Genomic DNA, 13827 nt, shown 5'->3' on the forward strand with positions numbered 1-13827 from the left:
TGGAATTCAGGATTGGTGTATGACCTTCAGATCTAGACAGAGAAGCACTGCAGCTTCTTCCCTGCCTCCATGTCACTCAGTGTGGTGGAAGCCAACCGCCCTGTCATGGGAACACTTAAGTAGCTTCACTGGGAGGCCCCCATGGAGAATTACGGAAGCCACTGGCTTTCATTGGCACGACCTGCCAATCACATGGGTAAGCCACCTTAGACATGGTCCTTGAGCCCTCTACAAGCCTTCAGCTGACAGCAGCTACACTGACATCTGACTCTAAGCCATAACTGCCTGGCTGAGCATCTCTCAAATTCCTGACCCACAGAAACCATGGGAGATATTAAATGACTATGCTTGTTTCAAGTCATTAAGTTGTGGGGTGGTTTGTTACGCAGCCATAGTAACTGGAATACAGAGCCACGCCATCCTTGGAGGGCTGCCTCTGGTCCTGCCCTAGAGTTCATCCCTAGGTTCAGTCCTGTGCAAACCTGAACACAGACACAGAATGATAGAATCATAACCCCAAGATGACCTGGAGTGGTGAACTGAATTTATTAGGGTAATTTTAAACAGAGAAAAGATGAAGTCCCAGTCTTTGATTAGGAAAATCCCACTCATTGTATCAGGATAAGCCAGAGGAGACATTGGGTCATAGTAGAAGTGAAAAGAAGGTCTGAGTTGGTTGTAGGCTCAGAATGATCTTGATGAGGCTGTTAGAAAACCACGTGAATGTAGGCTGCAATCACAGAAGCATAGGACTCAAACAAAGGAGGCAAGTTCTCCCCTGGGTTGAGCACACCAATCGGAGGACTGTGCCCAGTTCTGAGTTACTCTTTGCATGGGACACAGGTGATTTAGGCCTGCTTAAAGAAGATTAATAGAGGTGGGTCTATTGATGGAGACAGATGAGAAAGAGTAGAAAGGAGTGAAGATGCCTCATCCAAAAGGAGAAGATGGTGAGGGTGAGGGCAAAAGAATCACTAACTTTAAATACTGGAATATCAGTCCCATGGCAGGAGGCCAAAGACCTGGGGACAGCGGGTAGAAATGGGCCTGATTTGTTCATTGCTGAATCCACAGTATGGGGAAGGAGTAGGTGCTTCCACAGCAACTGAGACCTGCCTAAATACTAGAACCATGTGAAAATAGGGCATGCCCTCGGAAGATCCAACCCCTGGTTATGTCCATGCAAAAGTGAACCTGGGGGAAAGCACTGGCATACTCTAGAAGGGCCATCTTCCAAATTCTCTAAGAGCCCTTCCCAGCTTTCCATTTCTCTTCTGTGCTTTGAAGATTGCCTGGGTAGAATCTGCTAAATAACATCACCACAGTACCTCTATTGCTTCAGCAGATACAAAATGCAGATTCTGAGTTAGCAGGTCTGGGTTGGCCTGACATTCTGCATTTCCAGCAAGCTCCCAGCCCACACACTGGTCTGTAGACAACACTTTGTAGCCGGAGGTTAGAACACACAGCAACAGCACATGGGATCAGGCAGCCTGGCAAGACACTAGGGAAATGGGAAGTGTTCTAATGGAGAAGGGACTGCCAGCAACATCAGACATACTACACCAGGACCAGGACTCCTGAATTGGACAGGAGAAGCATCATCATGCCACCAAGAGCTTTCTGACACTAATGTCCTTTGATTCTCAAAACACAGTCTTTAAAGTATCAAAATCCTTTACCATCACCCTGGGCTGATCCTTCAGGGGTAGGCAGTTTGGAGTCATGACAATATACACTTGAATGCCCTTCACTACTTTGGTGGCCTTGGAGTCTTGTTTCCCAGTGTGTAAGTGGGAATCATACCTACCAGTGAGGCTGCTGTACCACACAGCACCTGGCATGGAATAAGTGCCTAATATATTTCTTAGCCTCATTACAAAACTAGATAATCAATAAACATTTGGTCCCTTCATTACAAAGATGAATTACCTAATTAATATTTGTCCCTGACTAAAATTGTCCTTCATCCTCCCTAGAAGGATTAGGATGTGTGACATTTTACAGACAAGAATAGTCTTTTCCCACCCGAAGCATTAGGCAAACACTGGCATGAGAATTCATGCCCCTTCTAGTTGGAACTTGGTTTTTCTTGAAGGGTCATTTCATCAGGGCCAGTAATTTGTAAGATTTCCTCCCATTTGTCTGAGAGGGACGACAGCTGTGTGCTGTGCCTTTTCTTTTGCCCTTCTTCCCCCTCCCCCTTTCCCTTCATATGGGGATTGAACCTAAGCAGGTTCTACTGCTGAGCTACATCACCAACACCACCCCACCTTTGTTTTGTTTTGTTTTGTTTTGTTTTTTTGAGACAGGGTCACTAAAATTGCCCAGGCTGGCCTCAAACTTGCCATCCTCTTGCCTCTACCTCGCGTGAATCATTGAAATTACAGGTAGGCACCACCACACTCAGCTCCACTGTGCTTTAAGTGCTCTGTAATGTAGAGACCTGACCCAGATACTCAGGTGAAAAGGGGGGAATCAAGAACAGCCAACTAATGGAGCACCTTAGCCACAGCTCCAAGAGACAGGTGGGTGGAGTGTGCACAGCTGTCTGCCCAGGAACCTCACTTCTCTGAACAGACGAGAGAAAAGGGGGTTTACAGAGAACACTATGGGCCAGACAGTCCCAGCTCAAGCAGAGGTGGCCAGAAGGATACCCACACAATTCTGGGGAAAACTGAGGCACTATGTTCTTGGCAATCAAAGAAGAGCTTGATTTATCTCTTCTGTAATGTGCAGTCCACAAAGAATCCACTTTGTGCTTCAGTCCTTGCCCAATGAGGGGCATGAGGCTTTTGCCACTTTGACTGAGTCCATCAAATCTTAGTGGGAAGCATACCAGTTCCTCCATAAGGACCCTGAAGGCCACCAGCCAGTTTAGATCCCCCAAAAAAGTTACTGCAGCTTTAACCAGCAGCTCTTGTAGCACAGAGTTTGACCTTGGGTTTGAATTCAGACCCCCACCTTGAGTAGGTAACTCCACCACTTCCTAAACCTCAGTTTCACATCATCTGGGGGAGAGGGCTTGAGAGTTTTAATGTTTACTGGGCTCTTTAGAGAAATTAAGTAACATTAATGTAGGTAGATTCATAGAAGATACTCAAAACTGTTAGTCTTTTTATTCATTTTCCCAGAAACAAACAAACAAAAAAAAAAAAAACATGCTTTAGAGGTTCTGGAGTTAGAGCGATACAGATGAATTCTGCTTTTCATTTGAGATGTCCTTGGTTTCTCCTGGATTTAAAAGACTCATTCAGCGTTCTGCCCTGGTACACCTCCGTGCTGCTTCCTTACCGCCTGTCTCTGCGCCCCCTGCCATCCCTGTGTACCCCAGTCCCCAAACTTTCAGCCAGCTCCTCTGTGGAGGGTCTTTTAAATTGCAGCCCGAAAGCAGGGGACCGCTCCCTCCCTGCCCGGGTTTGGCTGGGGAAACCCAGCCGGCAGCTCTAGCGATCACACCCGGGCGCTCGGGGCTGCTCTGCGGGTGCAGCCTTTCGGGGCCCCTCCGACTGCGGAGCTGCCGACCGCAATGCAGACGCGGCCCTTCAGCCCTTCGCGCGCTGTCTCCCTTCCGCGGGCCTCCGAGATGCCGGGTCCACGCCGCCGCGGGCAGCGCTCCTCTCGCGCCCTGCGCGCCGAGCGGCTTCCCCAGTGGCGCGCCGGTCTGGAGCCGGGGTCCAGCGCGCTCCAGACGCCTCTGCTTTCTCCTCCCCTGGTGGCCGCCCCTCGGTCCCCCGGGGGGTGGGGCTTCCCTTTGCGCTCTCCCCCTCCCGCCCCTCACCCCTGGAGTGCCCTCCCCTCCCCCGCCCGCCCCTATGTATGTGTCACCGCGCGCCATGCCCGCCTGCCCGCCCGCCCACCTACCAACCCCGCGGTTCTAGAGGGGGCTCACAGAGCTGAGGACGCGCACCGCACCGCTCAAGGTCTCTCTCTCTCTCTCTCTCTCCGTACCCTCGCCTGCCGGCATCTGACGCGGGCTCCAAGGGACTCCGGGCACCTTTCTGAGTGTCCCTTCTCTGGTTCAGTCGGGACTCCGCAACCCCGCCGCTGCCGCTGCGGCCACCGCCCGAGGGGACCTGCGGACAGCACGCCAGCAGGAGGAGGGGTGCGCAAGCGCCCGTGCCGAGTGTCTCCTACGCTGCGCAGCGAGACCCAGGCCTCCTGGCCTCAGGAGTCCCCGGCTGCCTCTCCAGGTGTACGGGACTGAAGTTCTTTGAGGAGGGAGTCCAACTCTTCAAGGTAACTGTCCCTTTCCCTCCAGAGAAAGGTTCTCTCTGGGCGTCCCGAATCCATGCTGAGGTTGTGCGCCTCTGCGTTGGGGCTGCGCTGCCTCGGTCTCCCCTGTGTGTGTGTGTGTGTGTGTGTGTGTGTACCCGAGGCTCCCAGCATCACCAACTGCATCCTCAGTAGAGTTGAGCAAACTTTCTCACTCTTGCCCACTCAGAGTGAATGGGGCTAAAGAACACACGTGAGAAGGGGCTCCTGTCTCCGGGTGTCCAGAATTAAGTAAAGGAACAAGGGAGATTTTGCTGCCAATTCCCTGTTCGTTTTCAAGTTCTAGAATATGAGAGGATATATTGATGTGTAGTTGACAGAGAAGCAGCTTTAAAATCAAGAAGACATGAGTTCAAATCCCTGCTGTGCCTTTTTGGAGCTGTTGGAGGGGTGCATCTTCTGAGCCTTGGCCTGTGCTCTGTCAGCTGGGGAAGAGGAGGCCTCCTTGGTCCTAAAGCCAGGGAATCCACTAAATGATGTGGGCAGCTTGTCAGGTATACAGAGGTGCCAGAGCAGAGGCCGAGAGAACTCATCAGCTTCATTTCCTTAACCACTTAGCTTACTGCAGGGACCACAAGGCATCTGAGAAGTGAAGAAAAGGCTGGGAAGAGATTGGCAGAATCTGGAACAGGGCTACTGAGCTGCCTGCCCATAAGGGAGAGGAGAGCAGTGCTCTGAACATGCATCTGTCCACCAAGAAGGGGCATTTCTCAATGCAGAAAGAGGAGGGGACCAGGGACAGCTTTTTCATCTCTGGGATACTCTGCAAATAAAGTCAACAATAGTGGAGCAGGAGCCCTTTCCAATACTAGGGTTGGGTAGGAGGTTATCAATTATGTTAACTGAACCCACATTCTAGGCCAGTACAAGCTGGAGAGGTGGAGGGTTATCTCTGGGTGGGAGATAGGATTCAACCCCAACTTTTCCATCATTATCTCTGCAATCAGGAGCTGGCTTCTGACAGGAGGGATTCCACTAGGGTTTCACCATCAAGCAGCTCAGATCCCTGTATTTTGATTGATGTGTAAATTCCAGTTCTGTGGGGGTGGCTGCCAGGAGGAAAAGAGGGAAACACAAAGCTGAATTGGGTTAATGTGCTGTTTCTGGTCCTGAGTGTCGCAGTGGGAAGGTGTCTGACAGTTTGGGAGAACTCTTGGCCTTGAAAACACACCCACCTCATCTCATGATAAGGGAAAGGGAACCCAGAAAGGTGCAATGACTTTCCAAAGGTCACACTGTGTCATAGGGGAAGAGACAGGACCATAGTCTAAGTTTTCTGAGGCCATAGCCAGTCACTCCTTCTGATTTGAGAGTCTAAAAGTCTGAATGCTAATCCTTATTTCTCTTTCTTGCCTTCTGGGTGCCCATGAATAAGGAGCAGTTAGGTTGCCCCATGTGCCCTAGGCAAGGCAGTTCAGCTGGCACTGTGAAGACAGATGCGGAGTGTTGACCTGTCTATCACTGAACCCAGGAAGTAACAACCCAGAATCTTCAGGGCAATGGGGAAGCAATGGCCAAGGCTTGATAGGGGCAGGAGCAAAGGGTGGGGCAGGGGGGTATTTCTAACCTATAAGAAAAAAAAATATAGAACACAAGATCTCCCTAGTTTAAAAAGTTTTAGATGAAGGAATGGCCCAAAGGAAGAAGATATCTTTCACAGATGCTGGAATTCCTCACATTATGTTTAATTTAGGAAGGTTTGTGTGTGGTTTCTAGTGCCAGGAGGTTATGTTCATTCATTCCCTAATGTCTTCTGAGTGCCACCCAGAAGCCAGACTCTGTGCTCAATGCTGGCTCACAGTAGATACTGAGTAAATAGTAGCTGAGATGACTCAAGCAAAGGGCTTAGCAAAGTGCCCACCACAAGACAAGCACTCAGTAGCCACTCAATGTTATTATTAATTTTAGTATTAAGTAATTTGTCTTTCCCTAAATTTTTCTATGGAAAATCTTAATTAATTATACTCGCATTAGGATTCTTACTGTTTGGAAGCCCCACTTACCCTCAGGCACACATCCTGTCCATGCACATGTTCCCATCCCAGGCAATCCCCACCCTTGCATGCCACAGTGGTGTGTTCTCCATCCTCATGTGCCCATTCCCCAGCTAAAGGGAAGCTTCAAGATAGAGCTCCCCTTCTAAGAAGGTGGGGAAGAGCCATGTGTGTGGCATGCAAGACAGACCTGGGTTCAAATCCCAGCACAGCCACTTACCAGCTACATGACTTTGGTGAAGTTCCCGAGTCTCCCTGAGGCTCAGTTTCCTTTTTTCTCAAAAGGGGGAAAATACCTCCAGAAGTGGATATTTGTGAAGATTAAAAGACATACTGTGGGTGCCTTGTCCATGCCTCAGTAGACACCATACTCCCAATTCCTCCTCTCTGCCAGCTCCTTGGCTCCCTTGAGGTTACAAGCCGTAAAGTCAGGATGGTTACCAAGTTCTGCCTATTCTGTGTTAGTCAGAGAATGCATGTCCCAACTTTTAGTATGGGTTCATTTTAAATGATGCCTTCTAGAAAAAGATCCCCCAAGACCCTTCTGTTCAGGCACTAGGGGACCTCAGCTGAGCCAGGGGAGACCCACAGGAGTCTGCTTAGAGTCTCACTTTTAGTCTGTCTGTAGGAACAGCTAGCACAGGATTAGTCCAACTGTAGACTGTGACACCAATTTAGTGGGGGCTTTAATGAAATAAGAAAGAAAAATTTTATAGTGCCTCCTATGTAGTTAAGGGTAAGTATTGTTTCCAAAAAGTTTTATTTCTGTTAAATGTTCTTCAGTTCTCTATGAGGGTACAAATATTCACCATGTATGTGTATATGTGCAAATATATCCAAATGTGATGTTTGCGTAATGTGTTTATTACTCCGAGTTGTGATGGAAAAAGTTTGAAAGACATCAGTGGCAATGATGTTTCTGTCTCTGAGAAATCCCTGCCTCGTGCTCCTGGTGGCAGGCACTGGGGTGTCCCTGCTGCAGCTATACCAGTGCCCAACCTGACTCCTAGGTGTCTGGGAATGAAGGCAGCTAGAGGAGGAGGCAGGTTGAGGGTGTTAGACAAGCTCAAGAAAGAAGACTCAGAGTCAGAAAGGAAGCAGGGTGTGGGGGACAGCCCTGCTTACCGACAGAACAGGGGAGGGGACAGAGCAATGGCTGTCCTGAGGATGTTACCTGAAAGAGGAAACAATTGTTGGAGACAGTAGTGTTACTCTCCTGCTGTCCCAAACCCATGCTCTAGGTCCAGATGGAAGCCGCATTGCTGCCTCCTTCCACAAGAAAGCCCTGTTCCTTGGGGCATAGGGAGCTGTCTCAATGGCATCTCCTTTGGGGGTGGCTGCTCCCTTCCCCCAGATCCCAACAAGATACCCCATCCTTGTGAAGGGGTATGGACCCCTGGACAGGTTAAAAAGATGTCTGCAGAGGAGGGATTCTGGAGGAGGCAGCTTAGGGCTGGAGAGGGAAAGGAGGAGCTGGAGTATAGGCAGGAGGAGGACCAGAGACAGGGGAATGTGTAAGGGAACCGGTAAAACGGTTCCTTTTTTCAAAAGTTGAATCCAGGGCAAGAACGGAAATGGTTGAGTTTACTTTTAAAAACTCAGAGCCTCCTTGTAAGCAGCTGTGTGTGTGTGTGTGTGTGTGTGTGTGTGTGTGAGGGTGGGCCCTGCGGGCTGGCTGGGGTGTGTGAGAGGCAACTTCACTCCCTCTCAATAGCCTTACAGTGTATCCTAAAGAAGCTTTTTGTTAAACTCATGAATAGGTGGATTCGGGGTGTGTGATGCTGGGCATCACGATTTGGATATTTGGTTACCTTTGAGGTTACATGTTTTTCCTTTTAAGACATTCACCCAAAAAAAGGGGCTATGTCTCCTGAATAGGGTCAATATTGCAGGTAGGGGTTTGCCTGTCTCTATAATGGATTTGGCTTGAGGGGTGAGCATAAGAAAAAGAAAGACAGGAGTAGGCAGTTTTGCACTGTCTGGACTGGGGGCAGTCCCTCTTCAGCCCCCTGGTCTCTGGTTGTCCCCAGACCATGGATGCCCAGGGCCTTTGGGGCCTGTGATGATTCCCACTTAAGAGATCACAAAAGGAACCTGGGCTCCAGAGAGGGAAAGGACTATACCCCATGCCAAAGCAAATTGGTGAGGATCTGAACAGGACGAACCCAGACCTTCAGTCCCAGAATGTGCCAAATCCACAGAAACCAATCATCCATCCATCCATCCATCCATCCATCCATTCATTCATTCATTCTTCTCTCAGCAGTACTTGCTGTGTACCCAGCACTATGTTAGGTATGAATAACACAGCTGTGAATAAACCAGTCCTCTCTTCTTGCCCCCTGCCTCCTGGAAGTCTAACAGCAGGGAGAGGCTGTTATCAATTTGACCTTGACCCCTTATTTCTATAAAGCAGTGGTTTTTAATTGAGGGCACTTTTGCTCCCTGGGAACATTAGGCCATGATCTGGAGACATTTTTTGTTATCACCAAAGAAGAGGAGGATGCTATTACTTGCTATGGAGAAAAGCCAGGGATGCTGCTAAGCATCTTACAATGTTTTGTAATACAAAAAGTAAAGCTACATGCTCATGTGTATATATATATCACACATACACACACACAGCAGAGAACCATTCAGCCCAAAATGTTAGCAGTGTCAAGACCGAGAAACTACTCCAGAACTCCCTTCAGTCATTAGGCCAGGCCACGCCCTACTGTGTGCCTGAAGACTTGGGGTTGGAGAGCAAAAGGGCTGATTTGACAGGGAGACAGACAACAGGCGGAAAATGGGGAAAGAAGACAGGGCCACAGAGATAAAGTAGAAAAAAATTTGGCAGTCCAGATGTAGGCTGAAATCCTGGCTGTGTGCCCTTGGGTAATGCACTTATCTTCTCTGAGCCTGTTTCTGCATCTGTGAAATGGACTTGTAGGGAAATCATGGGGGTTCAAGATAAAGCAAATAGTGAACCTGGCACAAAGTAGACAGACAGTTTTTAAAAAGCAGCTGTTATTATTACCTTTGAGGCTTTTCAAGGTCCTGCTATGGAAAATTACAGCATCAGCAATTGGGGACATGTGATCTCGGAAGCCAGAGAAGGTTGCTGTTTGGGGCAGGGTTGCCATAGTGATGCCTTCTGCTGTGGGAGTGGGGGAGGGGAGCGGGTGCTGTCAGCACCTCCCCTACACACAGCTCCCAGCAAGGAGTGAGGAGCTGGATGTGTTCAATGTGTGCACTGGAGTTGGAGTCATGGGAACTGGGCACTGGGTATCTGCATACCAGTCAGGAAATGGCTTTGCCTCTCTGAGCCTCTTGTTCAGTATCTGCAAAATGGAGACACTGAGGACCACTCTTCCAGATCAAGATCCATTGGAAACTCACTGTCCATGATGGTTCCTGGTGGGGATGCCTGGAAACCAAGGCAAGGACCTTTTGTATCTGCTGTGTGCTGTAGCTAACCCAATGCCAGGCACACAAAATAGAATAGTTGAATGAGTGAATGAACGAACTAACAGACCATTGCACTCCAAATTCCTTTCAGTTCTTGACAAGGAGAAAACTGACAATACCCACTCAGGCAATCCTTAGCCAGGCCACTACTCCATTCCATTAGACCCAAAGAAACCCGAACAGTGGTTTCCATCAAGTGCTGGGTCTTCCTACAGCTCTGAGCAGCGGCGCCCTCTAGAGGACACTGAAGATATAGCAAATTGTGTGACAGTCCCAAAGCTTGGTCCTCATGGGAAGTGGGAGATGGAAGGAAGGGGGAATATAAAGCCCTGGAAAGTCCAGTTACTACTAAAAAGAGGATTAAACATATCAGGAGCCAAAAGACCATCTCACTTCAGGCACATCACTGAGTACCTCCATTTTCCCATCTGTGAAATGGAGTTACAATAAGCTAAGCCCTAACTGAAAGCCACTAGCCATAGGGGTGGAGTTTGGTAGGTCACAAAGATCCCCGAGCCTCTGTCTGTGTTTTTGTAGGTCACCAAGCTTCCCTGGGCTTCCATCTTACATTATCATAAAACATTAGAGCAGAAAGGGACTCTGGGTCACCACATTGCCTTCTCCATTATTCACCTAGGGAGAGGGCACCCCAGAGAGGGAAGGGGCTTGGACCAGGGGCACAGACCGCTCTTGCCAGAGCTGTGGCTTCAACTCAAGTTTATGGGGCCATTTCCTTCTCACAGCAGGTCACATGCAAGCCAGTAAAGGAAGTGGCAGATCACAGAAACACAATACCATCCCATCAGAACCCAACCATGGACAGATTCAGTCCTGAGGCCACCTATTGCCACCCTTGGGCCACCTTCTGGCTCTGCCCTTTATGTCCTCACCAGTTCCAGGGCCACTTTTGAGAAGAAAGCCTTTCATAAGAGAAGTGTCCAAGCAAGTGGAAACCTAGCCTCTCTCTCCCTTAGAGAACCCAACTTCCTTGTCCCAGCTGCCACCCTGGGCCTGGGGGGGTGGGGATTCCCATAAAGTCTGGCCCCTTAACCTGACTTCCCCCACTCACTTCCTCCTTTACCCCATCAACCTCTCACTTCTACCTGCACATCCAGATGGCTCCAGGGAACAGCTGGATTTTAGGATGACTCGGGAACATAGGGGATGTTATAAGAAATGAAAGCCTGGTAACCATCATAGGAGGTAGGTTTCATCCTAGAATTAGGAGTGTCTGAGGTGTCTGAGGCTGCTAGGTGCCTGAATCCCAAAGTGCTCTTGTGAGCATCTGCGTCAGTGGGATTGGGATTGGGGATGATTGTGGGGAATCTGTGTTTTTCAAAATCACCCCCAGGTGATTCCAGGACAATCTGATTTGTGGACAACCCCCCCCCCTCAGTTTAAAGTCCAAAACAGTTCCTTCTGGGTTCTAAGCCTTTCCCTCCAGCCCCGTGTCTTAGGGTCCCTTGCGCTTTCCTCCCTATAGGCAGGACTACAGCCTTTGCCTCCAGTTAGGAGAGTGAGAAAGTCAAGATTTGCTTTCCTGTCTCCTCTCTCATGCCTGAGATTGGGGCCCTGCTTCCATAACATAGCTGTTTTTGACCTTGGATTAAAATGCATTTGTCCTAGGAGTTAGGCCAGGGTTCCCCAAAGTGACTTCTACAGAACACACCTTCCAAAGGACAACAAATAGGCATTGCACATATAAAGGGTCTCATCCCCCAAGTAAATGTAGAATTAGACAAAATCAAATGAGTCCCTTCCATATGCTGATTGGCTGGAAATCTCCATCAAGTTTCTCAAACAGAATGTGACCAGGGAGCTCTTTTTTTTCTATAGCAGATTGAGGGACTCAGTCTAGAGAGATGCTGATCTAGGCAATCAGCCAGGTCTGATCCTGCGGCAGGAATGAGGTAGCTGCACCAGAGCCCAAGGGGCAACCCCAGAGAAGAGGGAGACCCACCAGGGGGGCTTAAAATCCTCCATCTCAAGTGCAGAGACCCAGCGAGCCCTCTCTACCTCTTTTCACGCCAGCAGCCTTCTATTTAAAAGCTGGCTGTGTTGGATGCTCATTTTAGTTCCTTTCCCCACCCCCACTGGATTTAAACGATGGAGCATCCAGTGTAGTATTCTGGGGTGGGGACTGTTCCCCTTAGCAGAGTCCTGCCATAGGACAGTTTCCGTCCAAGCCTGGCCACCCCTTTCCCTGCATGTGAGCAGAGGGCTCAACCCGGCTTGCTCTACTTGGGTGACTCTAGGGGTCACTAGTCTCCAGAAAGTCTCTGGGAACAGCACTCCAAGGATGAGTGGCGGCCCCTGGAGTTGAGCAGGTGCCCTGTCTATTACTTGTCTCTGTCTCCTGTTCTAACACCCCATCGAAGGGCTTCGTCCCCACCCCCAGGCCTCTAGGACCCAGCAGGGTCTTTGCCCCTTCCTCAGGCCTTCTGCCAATCCCTTAGCCGTGTTCCCAGCTTCCTTTTGCAGTTAAATGACTCCAACAACCCTGGAACAGCCTGGTTCTGGGATTCCCACTCATTTCCTAACTACCCCACACTGGCTTCCACTGTGACTTGTTTTGTTGATAATTTAGCAGAGGGTCCTCCAATCACAGGGGGCCTGATTACTTGGAGAGTTGCATACCTGTTCCTGAGGACAGGCTGGGGTGGGGATGTGGTGGGTTTAAGGGCCTAGCCCTGGGTTAGAGCTTTGGCTTTCCAGAACCCTCCAGGCCTCACATCTGCCCTCCTCTTGGGAGCTCCACCTGCCATCCCAGGGGCTTAAGGTCCCCAGGTTCAGCAGGACTCTTTCTTATATCCACCAGATAAGCCTCTGGCAATGTTTAATGGTTGGAATGGTACAAGTACTGTGTGGAAAAACTCACCCTTAGATGCAGGCAGCGATCGATCAAGGTTATTTGCATATCCCTCTTCAGCACCTGGGAGATTGCAGAAGCCCTCAGAGATCCTCAAAGATGACCCTGGCATGCTTACAATCCAGCCCATCCCCTCCTTGCCCCACAGGATCTGGTGTGCTTACCTGCCCCATCAGCTCCTGTGACTCCGTCTCCCCGCCTTCCACTCCCCTCCTGCTTCCTTCCAACCTCAGGATCTTTGCCCCCTCCCCTGTCTGGATGTTTGTCCTGATTGGCTTTGCATGACTCATTCTAGTCATTCAAGTTCAAATATCCCTTGCTTCACAAGCCTTTTTCTGACCACCCCATTTAAAGAAGGCAAACCCCCCTCTGAGCACCTATTATTGAATTTTTCACAGCTCATCACTACCTGGAAGTTTCTGGTTGGTTTCTTTGGTAGCTGTCAGCCCCCATCCCAGCCCCAGTCATTTGTGGATTAAACAAGTAACTTCCGTCCATTGCTTTTCAAATTGTGCCCCACAGAGTCCAGAGTAGGGGAAGGGGGCCACAGAGGTGGGTGGAAAGAGTCAGAGCCAGTGATTCTGGGGGTCCCTGTACCAGATTCTATCAGAACAACCCAGTTTTCTGTTTCTTAAAAACCAGTGACATGGTACATGCTGTCCTTGTCATAGATGAGAAAACTGAGACCCAGAGAACAATAGGTCCCACCCCAGCCTCGGCTCAGGGAATACACACAGTCAGAATGGCCACCCCCTGGGCCATTTCATGTTCTGCCCCCAGTGGGAAGAGCAGGGATCCAGCTGAAAAGAAGGACAGTAATCTCCACATGCCAATCCCTTAGCTGTGTTCGCAGCTTCCCTTTTGCAGTTAAATGACTCCAACATCACGGGAGCAGCTGCTTTCAGGAACCAGTTATTATTTTTAGGTTGTTACCCCTAACAAATTCTACCACTGGGTTACCCAGCATGCACCATCTCTCGTCTCATGGCCTTCCCATCTTCTGGGCTGCAGGTCCTCTGTGCTGTGGTAGGAGGCAGGCTAGGAATAGGATGAAGAGTGACATGGTTTCCCCGGCCATGTAGCTCAGAGTCTCCATGGACCTCAAAAGGCAGCACTTCTCACTGTCCATATGGAGTGACATTGCACCCCTAATCTCATCGGCGTCCTTCCTTAGGGTCCACCTCCCAGGGGTCCTCCCAGAACCTCCAGGTCCATATTGTATTTTTTTCAACTGTGATG

At 49.6% G+C, this 13827-nt stretch overlaps 1 protein-coding gene across 4 annotated transcripts in view; it reads left to right on the plus strand.

Annotated features, from left to right (window-relative positions):
- Nucleotides 1-3863: 3863 nt before the first annotated feature.
- Acan (aggrecan) overlaps nt 3864-13827 on the plus strand; it is a 66725-nt gene continuing 56761 nt past the window's right edge. For all 4 annotated transcript variants that reach the window (XM_046437052.2, XM_046437070.2, XM_046437061.2 and 1 more), the window contains exon 1: nt 3864-4239. The gene's annotated coding sequence lies outside the window, so the exon portion shown is untranslated. The remainder of the gene's footprint in view (nt 4240-13827) is intronic.

Source organism: Marmota monax, unplaced genomic scaffold, assembly GCF_021218885.2.
Source record: "Marmota monax isolate L192 unplaced genomic scaffold, Marmota_monax_Labrador192_F-V1.1 WCK01_AAM20220418_F8-fsc00005, whole genome shotgun sequence".
Taxonomy (NCBI): Eukaryota; Metazoa; Chordata; class Mammalia; order Rodentia; family Sciuridae; genus Marmota; species Marmota monax.